The 13,653-nt window shown below is 55.5% G+C and overlaps 1 protein-coding gene across 8 annotated transcripts in view; it reads left to right on the forward strand.

Moving 5' to 3' along the window:
- The window catches only part of DNAJB12 (DnaJ heat shock protein family (Hsp40) member B12), a 32,516-nt gene extending 20,397 nt beyond the window's left edge, over window positions 1-12,119 (forward strand). For 2 of the 8 annotated variants that reach the window (XR_002829675.1, XR_002829674.1), the window contains exons 9-10: window positions 10,363-10,532; window positions 11,833-12,119. The gene's annotated coding sequence lies outside the window, so the exon portion shown is untranslated. Of the gene's footprint in view, window positions 1-10,362; window positions 10,533-11,151; window positions 11,200-11,445; window positions 11,610-11,832 lie in introns of all 8 variants that reach the window. The other 6 variants (XR_002829670.1, XR_002829673.1, XR_002829669.1 and 3 more) reach the window with 6 other exon arrangements.
- The last annotated feature ends 1,534 nt before the right edge of the window (window positions 12,120-13,653 follow it).

Here is a 13,653-nt window from a genome sequence, read left to right on the forward strand (position 1 = left end):
GGGCCCAAGAGACAGAGTCCGAGCAGCACAGAAGATGCTGGCAACCTCTTTACCGACAGGGAACGTGGGGGCAGAGGGACACGGCAGGTCCTTTTCCTGGTTCCCGGTGGCTGGCAGGGCCTCCTGCTCTGACCCCGCTGCCTGCGGAGCCTCCCCCACCCACCCTTTCCTGACAGTTGCCCCAGTACCTTCAGCCGGCAGCCTCCCTGCTGCTGCTCCACCCCCACCTCCTCTGGGGAGCCTGCCCGGGTTCCCACAGCCTGGCCCCGCCCTCGAACAGTGTCATGCTGGAGATGTCCCTGCAGTTCTTAGAGGAAGGCTTCACGCCCTGGAGAGCAAGGCCCGTCGGGCGGCCTGTCTTTGTTCAGTGCTGCAGCCCAGGGCCCGGACACGGGGGGCGGGGGGGCCTCCATGAGCACCGCTGAAGGAAGAAGGTGCCCACCCACTTGTGATGGCCCCTGGTGGCTGTCCCTCCGCGGCTTCCTCCACCCCACCCCCCACCCCCCGCCCAAGGTAGCCCTGGAGAGGGTTTTGCAGCCATAAACTCGCACACAGGGCCAGGGACACTTCTCCCAGACCTCAGAGGGCTCCCGTGAGGTGTGCCCATCAGGGGCATCCGGCTGGACAGTGGGAGGAGGTACAGTCCTTGTGGGATAAGTGAGCACTGAGTGGGGCCTTGTCCCTGCCTCTCGGGGGAGGCAGAGTCCTGCTGAAGAGGCCCGTCTCCTCTCCCTGCGTGGGAATCATACACAGTGCTCATCCACGAGACGACCTCTGATCCCGGTCCCCGAAGCCCTCGCCGCCCTGATGAGTACAGAGGATACTCTCTCCAGCACTCAGGCCTCTGCCCGGTGGCACCGCCCACTCCTGGACGCAGCCAGCTCTGTCCCTTGGCTGCCCCACGCTGCCCTGTCCTCGGGCCTCAGGGTCACTGCTACCTCAGGGCGTTGCTACCTGTGACCCTGGAAGCCGAGGATGGCATGCTGGGCCCCGGAGGTCGGACGGCCTCCCACGACCACCACTAGCCTGACAGCAGGGGCCACACGGCTGAGCCCCGGCTGGGAGAGGTCACAGGCAGTGCTCAGGGCCACTCTCCGGGCGGCTCGGGGCCTCACCTCCCTGTCCCTCCAGCACCGAAGCCCTGGGCACAAAGCCCTGAGATCAGGCTGCAAGCCTCAGCTGCAAAGGACATTGTTTCATTTTTTTGTTATGATTTTTTAAATCATACATAAAGAAGCAATTTTCATTTGTATCATTTAAAGTTTTTTTATTATAATTGCCATTATCCTACTGAACTCAATTTAGTCTTTAATGTCACCCCTGTCAACCGTGGAGTCTATGGGCTCTTAGCCTGACTGGGGTGGGCTTCCAACAAACAGGTCCCTCCTGGACCCAGCCTCACCCCAGGACCCCAGCCCTGGACGGAGCCCACCCCGCTGCCGGCCTGGGTCACGGGGTCAGGCAGGATTCAGGCCAGGGGATGGAGTTGCGTGACCCACATCTGTTCGTATTATTAGCTCCGGAGCTGGCAGGCACGGCTGTAACACAATTCGAGGAACTGTTGACGCTGCTCAGCTTGTTTCCAGCCCAGTGACTGGGAGGGACACGGAGAACGGAGAATGGGGAGCCCGGGCTCTGGCCCCTCCCCACCCCCTCGCCTGTTGTGGTGAGAGCCTGGGAAGCCTGTGTGAAGACAGCACGTCCCTGCAGGGCCCTGATGATGTCAATGCAGACTCCGGGGCCTTTGGCTGACCCGGGTCAGCTGCCTGGCTGTGGCACCCTCCCCTACCTGTTCCTGGGGTCCCAGCTACTGATGGCCTGCCCTCCCTGCCCCTCTCTGCCCCTCTCTACCCCTCCCTGCCCCTCTCTAACTGAAGCCAGGAAAGCGAGGGGGTGGGGCGGTTAGCTGGGAAGAATTCTCTCTGGTTAGCTGGGAAGAATACAGCCCTAGAGCCCCAGGGTAAGGAAGGAAGTTTTCCCTCTGCCCTGCCTTCCTCCAAGACTCCCACCTCTTCTTTCTGTCGTTGGCGCCTGCAGGTGACAGCGCCCAGGGATAAGCTAGGGAAAACCTGGGCTGTGGCCAGGGTTCCGGGCAAGGTGCCCAGCTCTGCACCCTCAGGTGGGGGGATCTTGAGCCGGACGCCTAGGATCCCTTTTCCTCATCTGTGAACTGGGATTCTCAGACCTACCCAGCGGGCTGTGGGGCGGCCGGGGTGGGTGGGGCACGAGGTGAGGTATGCGGAGTCCTTGCCAAGCCCAGAAGTGCCCCACAAGGTTAGCTGGGGCCCAGAATGTTCTGGTCCTGGAACTTCCCTGCGGAGGGACAAGAGTCTGTGGCCCCACTGAACTCTGTGACAAGGGCTGAGGCCGACGCCAGGAGGTAAAGAATTGGAAGATTCCTATACCCGGTAGAAGGTGCTGGGCTTGGGGTCTAATTACTGGGCTTCCTGGGAAAGGCAACAAGGACATCCTTGCCCCTGAGCCACAAATAATAGCGTTAGAGACGGCAGGCACCCTGAAGAGGGGTTCTCAAACTGTGTCCCCTCCAGCCCTTGGGGACCCAGGGGTGTGAGAGTTCTCTCTTTTATGTGGTGTAATTAGAACTTTGACTGTAAAAGAGGTGCCGTGACTAAAATAAAAATTTTAAAACCAGAGACCTAATCTCACCCCACAATTTTACCAATGAGGACACTGAGGCCCAGAAAAGACAATGGCTTGCCTACGCCACCCCACTCGGTTGTGTCAGAGCTGCTTCCTGGCCACTAACCCCTGGTCGGTGGGAAAAGAGCCAACACCCGAAGGATGAGTAGGACAATGGAAAAGAAAGGGGTGCCTCCATCGAGGTCTGGGCCTCAGCCACAGCTCCCCTCACAGGACCCCAGAGGTGAAGCCTGAGGGCCAGGAGCTATATTGTCCCAAGGAGGGCAGCCTCAGATGGCGATCCGGGCTGGATAGGAAGGCAAAGCCTCCCCTCCCACTGCCCTGACCAGCCAAGAGCGCAGCCCCAGCACGGCCTCCCCGGCTAACCAACGCCCCCAGCCCCAGCGGGCCATGTGCCACCCACGGGCCCAGGCCTTCTCGCAGAGCTCTCACTGCAAGTATCTGAGCGGGCAGGCAGGTGCCCTCTTCCCATTTCACAGCCGGAGACACTGAGGCACGGGCAGTCAGTGGGTCTGGACCCACGCTTCCCTGGTGCAAACCCGGTGCTCTCGGCATCATTTCCTGCGATTCCGGTGTTTGTCCCCCACTCCCGCCAAGGTGGGTGGCTGCCCTCTCTCCCCAGCATCAGCTCTGCCCTTGCACCCAACACTATGCTGACTGGGCCATCCTTCCCCTCATTGGCTTTAGCAAAGAGAGCTGCCCAGCCAAGGTGTTTCTCTGGTCTTTCAACCAGCCCAGAGCTCCGGGCCTTTTGCATAGCCTGTGGAGGTGAACAGAACTGTCCCCTGACCACAGAGAGGCAGGCCTAGGCCACACCTGCCCTTGCCCTAGGACACAGCCTACAACTCAACGCCAGGGTGACCAGCTGTTGTCGCTTGCCCAGGACCCTCTTGGTTAGCACTGGACGTCCCAGGTCCCAAGAAATTCCTCAGACCTGGGCAAACTGAGACAACCGGTCACTCCACTCAGCACACATATACCCGGGGTCATCACCCCTTCCCTTCCCCCACCGAACAGGGTCATTCTCTCTGTAACCCTGGTCTCCACTAATGAGGAGGACCACAGTCAGTCCTCTTGACCTGTCTGGCCCCCTCAGACTGGATTGGGGCCTACCACAGGCCCATAGTAGCCGGAGGCCTGAGTCAGCTTGTAGGTGAGCAGAGGGCCTACAGCCCGTTGGAGGTCTGGTTGTACCCTAGGAACTGTGGTTGTACCCTGGGCACTGTGGTTGTACCCTAGGCACTGTGGTTGTACCCTAGGCACTGTGGTTGTACCCTAGGCCTGTGAGATAAATAGCAGATAAGAGAGAGTCCAAGAGAGAGGCCTAATGAGATCCTGGGACTTGCTCCCAACCCAACTTGTTCCCCCCTCTTTGGAGTGACCCCAGGTGGAGTAACCCTCAGGCTGGAGCCAGGCAGGACCTGCCTGGGGCTCACTGAGGCTGCCTCTACCTGTCTGAGTTTGAGGTGAGTCATTTCCTTCCTCTGCTGGTATGAAGCTGGGAGGGGAAGGGAGGGGGTGACACCTAAAAATAGCAGGGCCCAGACTTAGTGATACCCAAAGAGCTTCTCCTTGGGCGAGGGAGGAGCCAGCTTCTCAGCTCTGGCCCCCAGACACTCGCCCGCCCAGCCCAGGAGGAGCATGACCTGAGACCCCGAAAGTCAGACTCATGCCTCATGCCTGGGCCCCTCCCCGTCCCGGGCTCCCCATCGGGCGCTGAGATGTGGAGGAAGCACCTTGAAGGCTGAGACACAGGAGCGGTGTTGGGGTGGGTGGGGTGGAGTTTGAAGAGAAGAGAGGCCTCCAGCAGACAGGGCCTGGGAGGGGCAGGAGGGTATACAATTTTGTTTTTTTGGTTTTTTTTTACAATTTGAAGGCTTGACCCTCACTGAGGTTAGCAGAGGGACAGGGGCTAGACCCCTCCCACAGAACCACGTTGACTCCCCACCCCACCCCCACACAGACACACTTGGGGACACACAGACACAGCCCTCACACTCAGCCTGCCTGTGTGAATCACTTCCTCCTAATAGGACTCATCTCCCTCCTCAGTGGGACTCAATTTCCCTACTCAGCAACATAGACTGAGGGCCTACTGTGTGCTGGAGCCACACCCTGGAAACCAAGGAAGCAATGCTCATGACTGCCCCTGGCCTGCGGGACACCTTCGGAGGCCCATTCCGGAAAGGACAAGACCACACCCAGAAACTCTAGCAGCAGGAAGGCCCGTGCGGGGGGACAGTGTGGAATCAGGCAGACCTGGGTTTAAATACCGGCACTGCCATTTCTGGCCATGTGACCTGAGACAAGTTATTTGGCCTCTCCCTGCCTCAGTTTCCGCATCTATATAATGGATGCCGTATAAGTCTTTCATCACATGTCAAAGACAATAATCTCCCACAGCAAACAGAGCTCTTTACCTGAATGCTCATGGTATGAGCATTCAACTTTTTAAAAAATATTTTTAATGTGTTTTTTATTGATTTCTGAGAGGAAGGGAGAGGGAGAGAGAGACAGAAACATCAATGATGAGAGAGAATCATTGAAGGGCTGCCTCCTGCATGGCCCTCTACTGGGGATTAAGCCCACAACCTGGATCTGTGCCCTGACTGGGAATCGAGCTGTGACCTGGTTCATAGCTTGACGCTCAACCGCGGAGCCACACCGGCCAGGCAAGGCTATCAGCTTTTAACAAACAAAAGGACCCTGAAGATTTCAGTACACATTTCTTTTTTCTTTCATTACATTTCTGTCCCAAAGACCCAAGACGATAATATTCTCCTTGGTCCCCACCTGTGTTAGGTAAAGGTGAGGGGCAGAGGGGACAGGAGCTGCATTTTACAACAACAATGACCACTGTTATGAACACTTCACATTAACCTTGTTGTCTCTCATCTTCACAACGGCCTTACACAGAGGCATCACCATCCCCCTTTTACACGTGGAAAAATGGAGGCCAACGACAATAAGTAACCTGCTCAACATCATATAGCGAGCATACGGTAGAGACCGCTTTGGGCCCAAGTCCGAGGGAAACGCGGTGCATTATGGGGTGTAGGTGGTGGTCCGTATGTCTGACGTTGGATGAGGGTACCCTGAGCTCTGACTCTTTCAGGAGGGGCCTCTGGAGACTCGTCTGGGTGACGAGAAGATGTCAAGACTTCGACTGAGGCTGCCTTCCTCTGCCTCCTCTCTCACCCTGAGCCCCTACCAGCCGTCACGGCCCCTCTGATTTGGAGTGGGGTGGGGGTACTTTACAACAGCCCAGCGAGGGAAATGGCATGACCCCCACTTGACAGGAAAGGCAGACAGATCCAGGGGATGGCAAACCTGCTGGTGGTCCCAACGCTGGGGGAGGCAGCCTCTTAGGCTCCTGGGCCGAGGCTGTGTCCCCACACCCCAGCTGTCTGGTGTGTCCGTGGAGGGGAGGCGGTGGGGACAGGCAGTGCTCTCCCTGCTAAGCACATTCCCTGCGCCATCCCACTCCCACGGGCTGGATTACACGAAAAACCCAAACCTTGCATCAGCCAGGCAGGCCCTGGCTCCAGTGAGAGCCTCCTTCTGCTTCTCCGGGCTTTCCCCACCGTTATCTGACTCATGCCTCTGCCAGTCCCAGGAGATGAGAGGAGGCCTCTGATCCCCATGCACAGATGGAGAGACTGAGGCAGGAAGTGACGTCCTCCAATGAGCCGGCGGCCAGAGCTGGCAGGGGCCCAGGCTGGCAGGGTGCAGGTGGAGCTGGCACCACCTGGGTAATGTCCCTGGGGTGCCCCATACTCAGCGAGAGTTTTTAATGCCACACAGTAGCCACTAAAATCAAGATTCGTGTTGAATGAATGCATGTTGCAGGCTCTGAGTGAAGAGAGAAGGGATGATAGTGCAGAAAAGATGAATATGATATAGGGAAGGGAAAAATACCAGAAGCCCAATCTTGCCCGAATCACAGACTCTCCGAGCCCAGCTGGGGCGTGTAGCTCACTGTTCCCCCCACGGCTGTCATTTATTGGGTCAGTCCTAGGACCACTGGGGCTTCACACTTTGTAGCCGCTATCTGGTGTCAACCAATGAGAGACTATGTATTATCGGCATCCCCGTTGGACAGATGACTGACTTATCTGAGGCTCAGAGCTGAAGCAACTTCCTGCAAGGACACACAGCTCAGCCCTTGTTCCAACAGACACGGGACAACAAACCGCGGGGGCCTGCTGAGCACAGCGCTGCAAACCCAGCGGGGCAGGTGGGCCGGGCCGCGTGCGGCACCACGTGGGCTGCCCAGGTGCGGCTGCGGGTTGGCACCGGGAGCTCCCGTGTCTGTCAGCGCCGCGCGGGGGTGGAGCCGGCGGAACAGAACACCAATCGCCCGGGGCAGATGAACCGGGGAGCCCAGGTCGTCCGAGGTTTACGGGCAAGGGGGGCTCCTGGTATTCTGTGTGCACAGCCGCGGGCCGGCCTGTGCAAGCACGAGGGGCCGGGAGAGCGGGGGAGGGGCTCCCCACCCCGACCCCGACCCCCACCCCCACCCGCCCAGCGCCCGCAGACGGCCCCGCCCGCAGCACGTCGCCCACGATTGCCTCATCCAGCCGCAGCCGCTCGCGCTGTCCCGCACGTTGCACACACCGCACTCGGCGGGCGGGGCCCCCCTCCGCCTTGGCCCCCAGCCCGGCCCTCTCCTCCCTCCCCGGGTCAGGCTGAGTCCCCCACGGCCCATTCACCCGGCGGTGGCCGGAGCCTCGTCCCAGACACCTTTGATGGTTGCCCTTTGCTCCCTCGGCTCAGAGCAGACAAATGGGGGAAATTGAGTAAGCCAGCTTAGCAAGAAGGCAGGAAACTCCTGGCCACCTCGGTACGATTTTTTCAGCAACTTGTGTGTTGGGGCGGGGGGGCGGGGGGGGTACAGGGGGGAGGAGACAGGGGGGGCTAAGGGGACTTGGGGAGGGGACTCCTGGGGGCGGGGTTTCTGGAGGTAAGGAGCCAGGAGACTCATTCAGTCCTGGAGCTCTTCCTGGCCTCTGTCTCCCAGGTCCGGTGGGTTTAGGGCTGGAGCTGAAGGCTGACGTTCGGGGCCTTAGCTTCTGCCTTTGGCATGAGCTCGCTCTTCCCCTTGAGCTAAGCCCCTGACTCTGGGCTGCATTTCTGTAGGGAATCAGTCATGAGGGACTCCGCTTTGGGGGCAGCCCTAAGCTCAGGACAGGCCTTGAACTTCTCGCAAGCGGAAGAAAACACCTTCCATTTCTTGAAACAGAGCTTCCTCCCGAACATTAATTGTCTCCTGCGTCTTCCCAGGCTGGAGCCACCATGTTCCCTGTGGAGACTGAGTGTCATGAGTGGTTCTCTGTTGCCTATAGAATCACGTCCAAATCCCTTGGCTTGGCCGTGGAGGCTTTCTAACATTGATTCTACCCTCCCTCTTTGGCCTCACCCCCAAACACACCCTCACACTGTGGCCTTAGGAGGAGTCTTCCCCAGAACACACTGCACAATATTCACACTCCCGTGTCCTTGCTCATGCCGTTCCCTCTTCCCGGAATGCTTTTCCCTACACCCCTCGAAGATAGGCTCCTTCTCATCCAGCTCTCCACTTACATGTAAGTGAAGAGGTCTTTTCAGGGCACCCCGTCAGGAGCCCTATTAGCCCTTGTTCCTTGCCTCTTCAGCTCTTCCTGCATCTTGGGAGAAGTTTGTCTCTCCCAGGATTGGAAGGGAAGGCCTGAGGGAGAGACCATATGCATTTCCTTCATCTCCATATACCCAGCTCAGGAAAAAGTGTTCTTTCTCAACAATAAAATAATAATGGAGTTCTGAGAGACCATGTGCATTTCCTTCATCTCCATATACCCAGCTCAGGAAAAAGTGTTCTTTCTCAACAATAAAATTGGCCCCTTTCTAATTAAACAAGCAGGGAAGTGGGCTGGGCATGTATGTAGATAAAGGCATAGATATGTGTGTCAACATAAGCAAAGCTCGAGAGGGTACACAGCAACCTGAATACCCCTGAGGAGGAGGATGCAGACGGTGTCACATTTATTACATAACTACACCTGGATTAGGCAGCATCTCCTCCGGAAGTCTTCTCGGACCCGCCCCTGTGTTGGAGGCGCTGCCTCTGAGCACGCCGCCGGGCGCCCTCAAGAGTCCAGTCCAAAGGCTGAGTGCGGGAGCTGAGGGCAGCCTGGATGAGGACAGCAGCTCTTCTGGGTGTGTGATTGTCCACTCGGGCCGGTGAAAACAGCTGGCGAGGACAATGATGAACAATGATGAGCGTGGCACTGACACCAGGCAGCCCGGCTCCCCCTCCCAGGTGACATTACTGCAGGTGGCCTTGGGCTGTCAGCAGAGCCAAAATGTGACAGGAAGCCTGGCCTTGGTGCAAAGCTGGGCCCGGCTGGCTCACCTCCAGCTTTGGGACACGCAGCCTCCGCCCGCTATGGGAGGCACACAAGGCAGCTTCTATGCCCTCGGGATGCCTTGGAGTTGAGAAGGGTCAGAGGCAGCTTGGAGTAAGCAAAAGGCCTCCTGCCCGCCTGCCCACTTGCTGTCTGTCCCACAGCTCCCACGAGACCCGGAACAACACAATTCCGACCAACTGGGCCAGGGGAGAGGAAGGAAGAACGGCAGCGGGCTCAGGGTCAGATGTCTGAGCCTCCATTCCCACGGGTGCCTCTCATTATGTTCGTCGGGAAGGGGACAGAATGCAAACCTTCACCCTCGCTTTAGTCCCACCCCGGCTCCTCTTCCCCTGTGTCTCAGCACAGGTTCCCCGTCTGGAAAATCATGGGGAGGTGCCAGGTGGACCACCATTCTGGAGTCACCCAGTTTCCAGTGGTTTCAGGTCCACACCTACCGGCCGTGCCCCTGGCCCTGGCCACTGCCTTTGTCCCCCGGTGCCTCAGTTTCCCTAGTAAGTTAGTTCATGCATGGCAAGTGTTTAGAAGCAGGCCCGACGTATGTACGTGTATTTGTTAGCTGTCTGTGTTAGCTATTATCTAGTTCATGGCCAGGAGAGGTAATAACAGTTCCTACCTCATTGAGCTGTTGTGAGGGTTAAATTAGATAATGCATGTCAAGTGCTTGGCTGTGTTGATTGTTTACTGGTCTGAGTAAAGATAATAGTATGGGAGCACAGATCTTGGTCCCTGAGCTGTGGGCAGATTAGCATGGTGGCTGCTGGTGGCTCCCTAGGAATGGAGCGCAGGGCCTTTCATGGCCATGAAGATGTTACTGTGCTGAATGTTACTGAGCTGTCTGGTTAGTCAACTGCCTGCTCCCTCAAACCCATTTAAACTAGCTCTGTCTGGCCTGGCTTTCTCAACACACCCTGGCAGCTGCCACAGGCCCAAAGCACTGGGCAAAGTGTCAGGACTGCTGCAAAATACATTGGAACTTTATCTGACCCCTGGCTCCCGTCCCAACCAGAAATACATTGGCTGGGACTTGCAGCCAAGCTCGAACAAGCCTGGGGGATGGAGGAGGAAGGCAGCCTTGCATCACAGCCCAGATAGTCTCCCCACACCCTCCATCCTTCTGGCCCCCTTTCTATTTGTACAATTCTACCAATTAATGCTGCTTCTAGTTATGAAGTGGTTTTTAAAATCTTGAGCTTAATCTTGAGCCTTGGATTTGCAGAGGAGGAAGAGAAAGAGGACTCTGCCCCCAAAACTCAGTCAAGTTTACTGCATAGCTTTTCTTTTTTTTTTTCATCAGTGTTGATCTGTGGCCTTTTTAAAGGCCAAGACAATCCTCTGTGTGGTGGCGCCGTCTGGAACTCCCCAGAAAATGCCCATGACAATGGCAGCAGGCAGCCACGCCAGATTGGGATCTGGCCAACTTGGGAGGGGGCATTGCTCAGTCTGGGAGTCTCTGCCCCCATCCAGGTGAGTCTCCCCCCCCCCCCCCCCCCCGCCCTGCTCCCTTTGGTGACTCCCACAGGGAGGTCCTGGACCTAGCAGGTCCCAGGCCAAACAGGTCCCCCTCAAAAGGCCATTGTTTAGAATCAGAGGCATTCCAGGAGCACCCCACCCCAAGCACTCATGTGAGCATTCAGAAGAGCTGGTGAGAGGAAACGAGGAAAACAGTTTCCTGTGGTGGCCCAGAGAGCTTTGTCATCGGGTCACATGTTTAAGAACTCCAGAATGTCCCTTTGCACAGGCAAGACTGTCGGGACCCTAAGCCTCACAGATTTGGAATTCCTTAGATTAAGAAGTTTTGAAAAGTCAGCCTGGTCAACTTTGAGTGTGGACTGGATATGAAATAAGACTATGGAACTATTGTTAGCTTTCTCAGATGTGAGAATCACAATGTGATTATGTAGCAGAACAGCCTGTTCCTAGGAAATTCACGTTGAAGTATTTGGGGGTGAAACATCATAATGCCAACATTTTCGTTCCAAATGGCTCTCTCTCTCTCTCTCTCTCTCTCTCTCTCTCTCTCTCTCCCTCTCACACACACACACACACACACACACACACACACACGAGTTAATTGTTGAGCTAGGGGGAGAGGGTACCTAAGTGTTCATTGTGACATTCTTGCAACTTTTCGGTATGTTTGAAGACTTTCTCAGTAAAACAGTAAGGGGGAAACATTTAAATAAAAATAAGCTGTTCACATGCAAAACAAGTCAGTGCAGAATGCAGCTTGCTCTAGCTCAAGCTCCCTCTTCTCTGAGGATAGAATAATGGAAACGAGATGGCCTCAGGGCTGCTGAGTTCAGCCAACCAAAGAACCAGTTTTATAGAGTTTATTAAATACATGTCTGGAAACAATACTAATCATTAATCTTTCTAGTTCATGGCCAGGAGAGGACTCATTGTGGAAACTGGGAGGTTCAAGCCCTTTTAGCTGCTTGGAACTAGATTTAACACAAGTCAAGAAACACATTTTTCAGACCTACTATGAGCAATGCCCTGAGACTTCACAAAAGGTGTTTTCCCCCTGCCTATAATCTGATAGTGAGTACAAGGTAGCCACAATTTATTTTTATTGTGGTTGCTTTATGTTGAATTGTAACCCGCCTCCCCTCCCCCCACACACCAACTCATATGTTGAAGTCCTAACGCCCAGTACCTCAGACTGTGACCTTACTGGGGAATAGGGGCGTTGCAAATGTAATTAGTTAAGATGAGGTCAGTAGGGTGGACTCTAATTCAATCTGACTGTTGTACTTCTAAAAAGGGGAAATTCGGGCACACAGAGAAACACGCACGTCGGACGAACACCAGGTGAAGATAAAGGCAGAGATTGAAAGATGCTTCTACAAGCAGGAATGCCAAAGATTGCCAGCAGACCAGCAAGCGGGGAGAGAGGCCAAACCAGATTCTCCCTCACAGCCCTCAGAAGGAACCGAGCCTGCTGACACCTCGATTCTGGACTTCTAACCTCCAGAACTGAGACAATACATTTCTGTTGTTATGGCAGCCCTCAGCCAATGAACACAGCAGTAAAATATGCATACCATCCAATGCACTGTTTCAATCATTTTTAAAGTGTATAGTTCATGGGTGTTCAGTGCATTCACATTGTGCCACTATTTTTTCTCTTTGGCGAGAGCCAAACCCAGGAAGACCATGGGCAGGTTGAAAGACCTGGCTCCATGTCTGCTCTGCTCAGCTGAGTGACCTGTGTCATCATGTGTGCCGTGAAGAGACAGGGCACACAACTTCCTGCTCGGATGCTATCATTGCCCATGTGTGGAGAAATTATAATAGCATAATAGCTCACCATTTACTGAGCAATTATTATGTTCCAGGACCATGCAAAGAGCTTTACAAGGGTTATCTCTTTTAATAAGTAACTTTATCAGGGAGGTATCATTAGTCCCATTTGACAGATGTGGAAATGGAGCCTCAAAGAGATTAATGATATGGTGCAGTCTTGGCAGCCTCAGAAGATGCAGGGGTGGAGGTCTTCACCACTGTGCAATACTCGCCTTCCATATCTTTTGGGCACACTGGCCTGGGAGAAAGTAAAAAACATAAGATACTGATCAGATTGAAAGGTGTTTTTGCCAAATCAGCCAACTGCCCTAGAGACCCCACTGCACACATAATCATACCACCAGAAGAGTTCAAAAATTCTAAATGCAAACTTGGCTTTCCAGGTCAGTTCGAAGGTATATTTATGGAAGTAGGAAAATAACACATCTTATTTGACAGCGTATTAGCTTGATTTATACATTTTGAATATTCAAGCATGTGGTGTATGGGTTTCCTTTGTGCGCCTGCCCAGTGCCCCAAAGGTTAGAGGCAGGCCATGCCCGATTTCCCTGAGCCAACAGATTCCCAGTGGCCTCCCAGTGCGGCAAGAGCTGAGAGCCTGGGAGTGAAAGGGGGCAGCCTCCATCTGTCAGCAGGGCCCAGGCCAGCTCTGCCCTCCAGCACTTTCACATGGTGCCATCAAAGCACAGGAAGTACGTTGTGACAGTGGGGGGAGAAGTCCCCTCCCCCAGGTGGTCTGACTCGAAGGTCCACCAGCTGCAGAACCTGCTTCTCTGTAACCCTAACCCACCGCTCAGCCCAGCTTGTCCTCAATCCTCCAATTACAGTTGTTTTCTCTCTTCCGCATACACCTGTCTCTCAGCATAGAAAAGGCTACAGCAGGTTGGCTGCCCAAGGAGACAGGAAGACAGGGTTGAAGAGATAAGACAGAACAGGGACTGCTGGGCAGGGTCCTGGTGAAGAGGCCCCGTGGAGGGGACTGGAGGGGAGCACGGGAGAGGGGTGGGGACTCAGCCTCTGGAGGGAGGAGAGGGAGCAGGAGCCTCTGTGGAAGCCAGAGGGCTGGGCACCGGCAGGGTGGTCCTGTGGGGAGAGCGGCAGTGTCTGATGGAAGGGGCGGTTGGCTGGGCGTGCCCCCTGCCCCCCCACCCCCATGCAGCTGAGAAGGGCAGTGCAGCCTCTTGGGGGAACTGCAGCCCCACCACAGGGCCAACCAGAAACACTGACAACGGCTGAAGATCGACTGAGGAGATGAGGGAAGGTGGAAAGCGGCTAAATA

This window comes from Myotis lucifugus, unplaced genomic scaffold (genome assembly GCF_000147115.1).
Source record: "Myotis lucifugus unplaced genomic scaffold, Myoluc2.0 scaffold_69, whole genome shotgun sequence".
Taxonomy (NCBI): Eukaryota; Metazoa; Chordata; class Mammalia; order Chiroptera; family Vespertilionidae; genus Myotis; species Myotis lucifugus.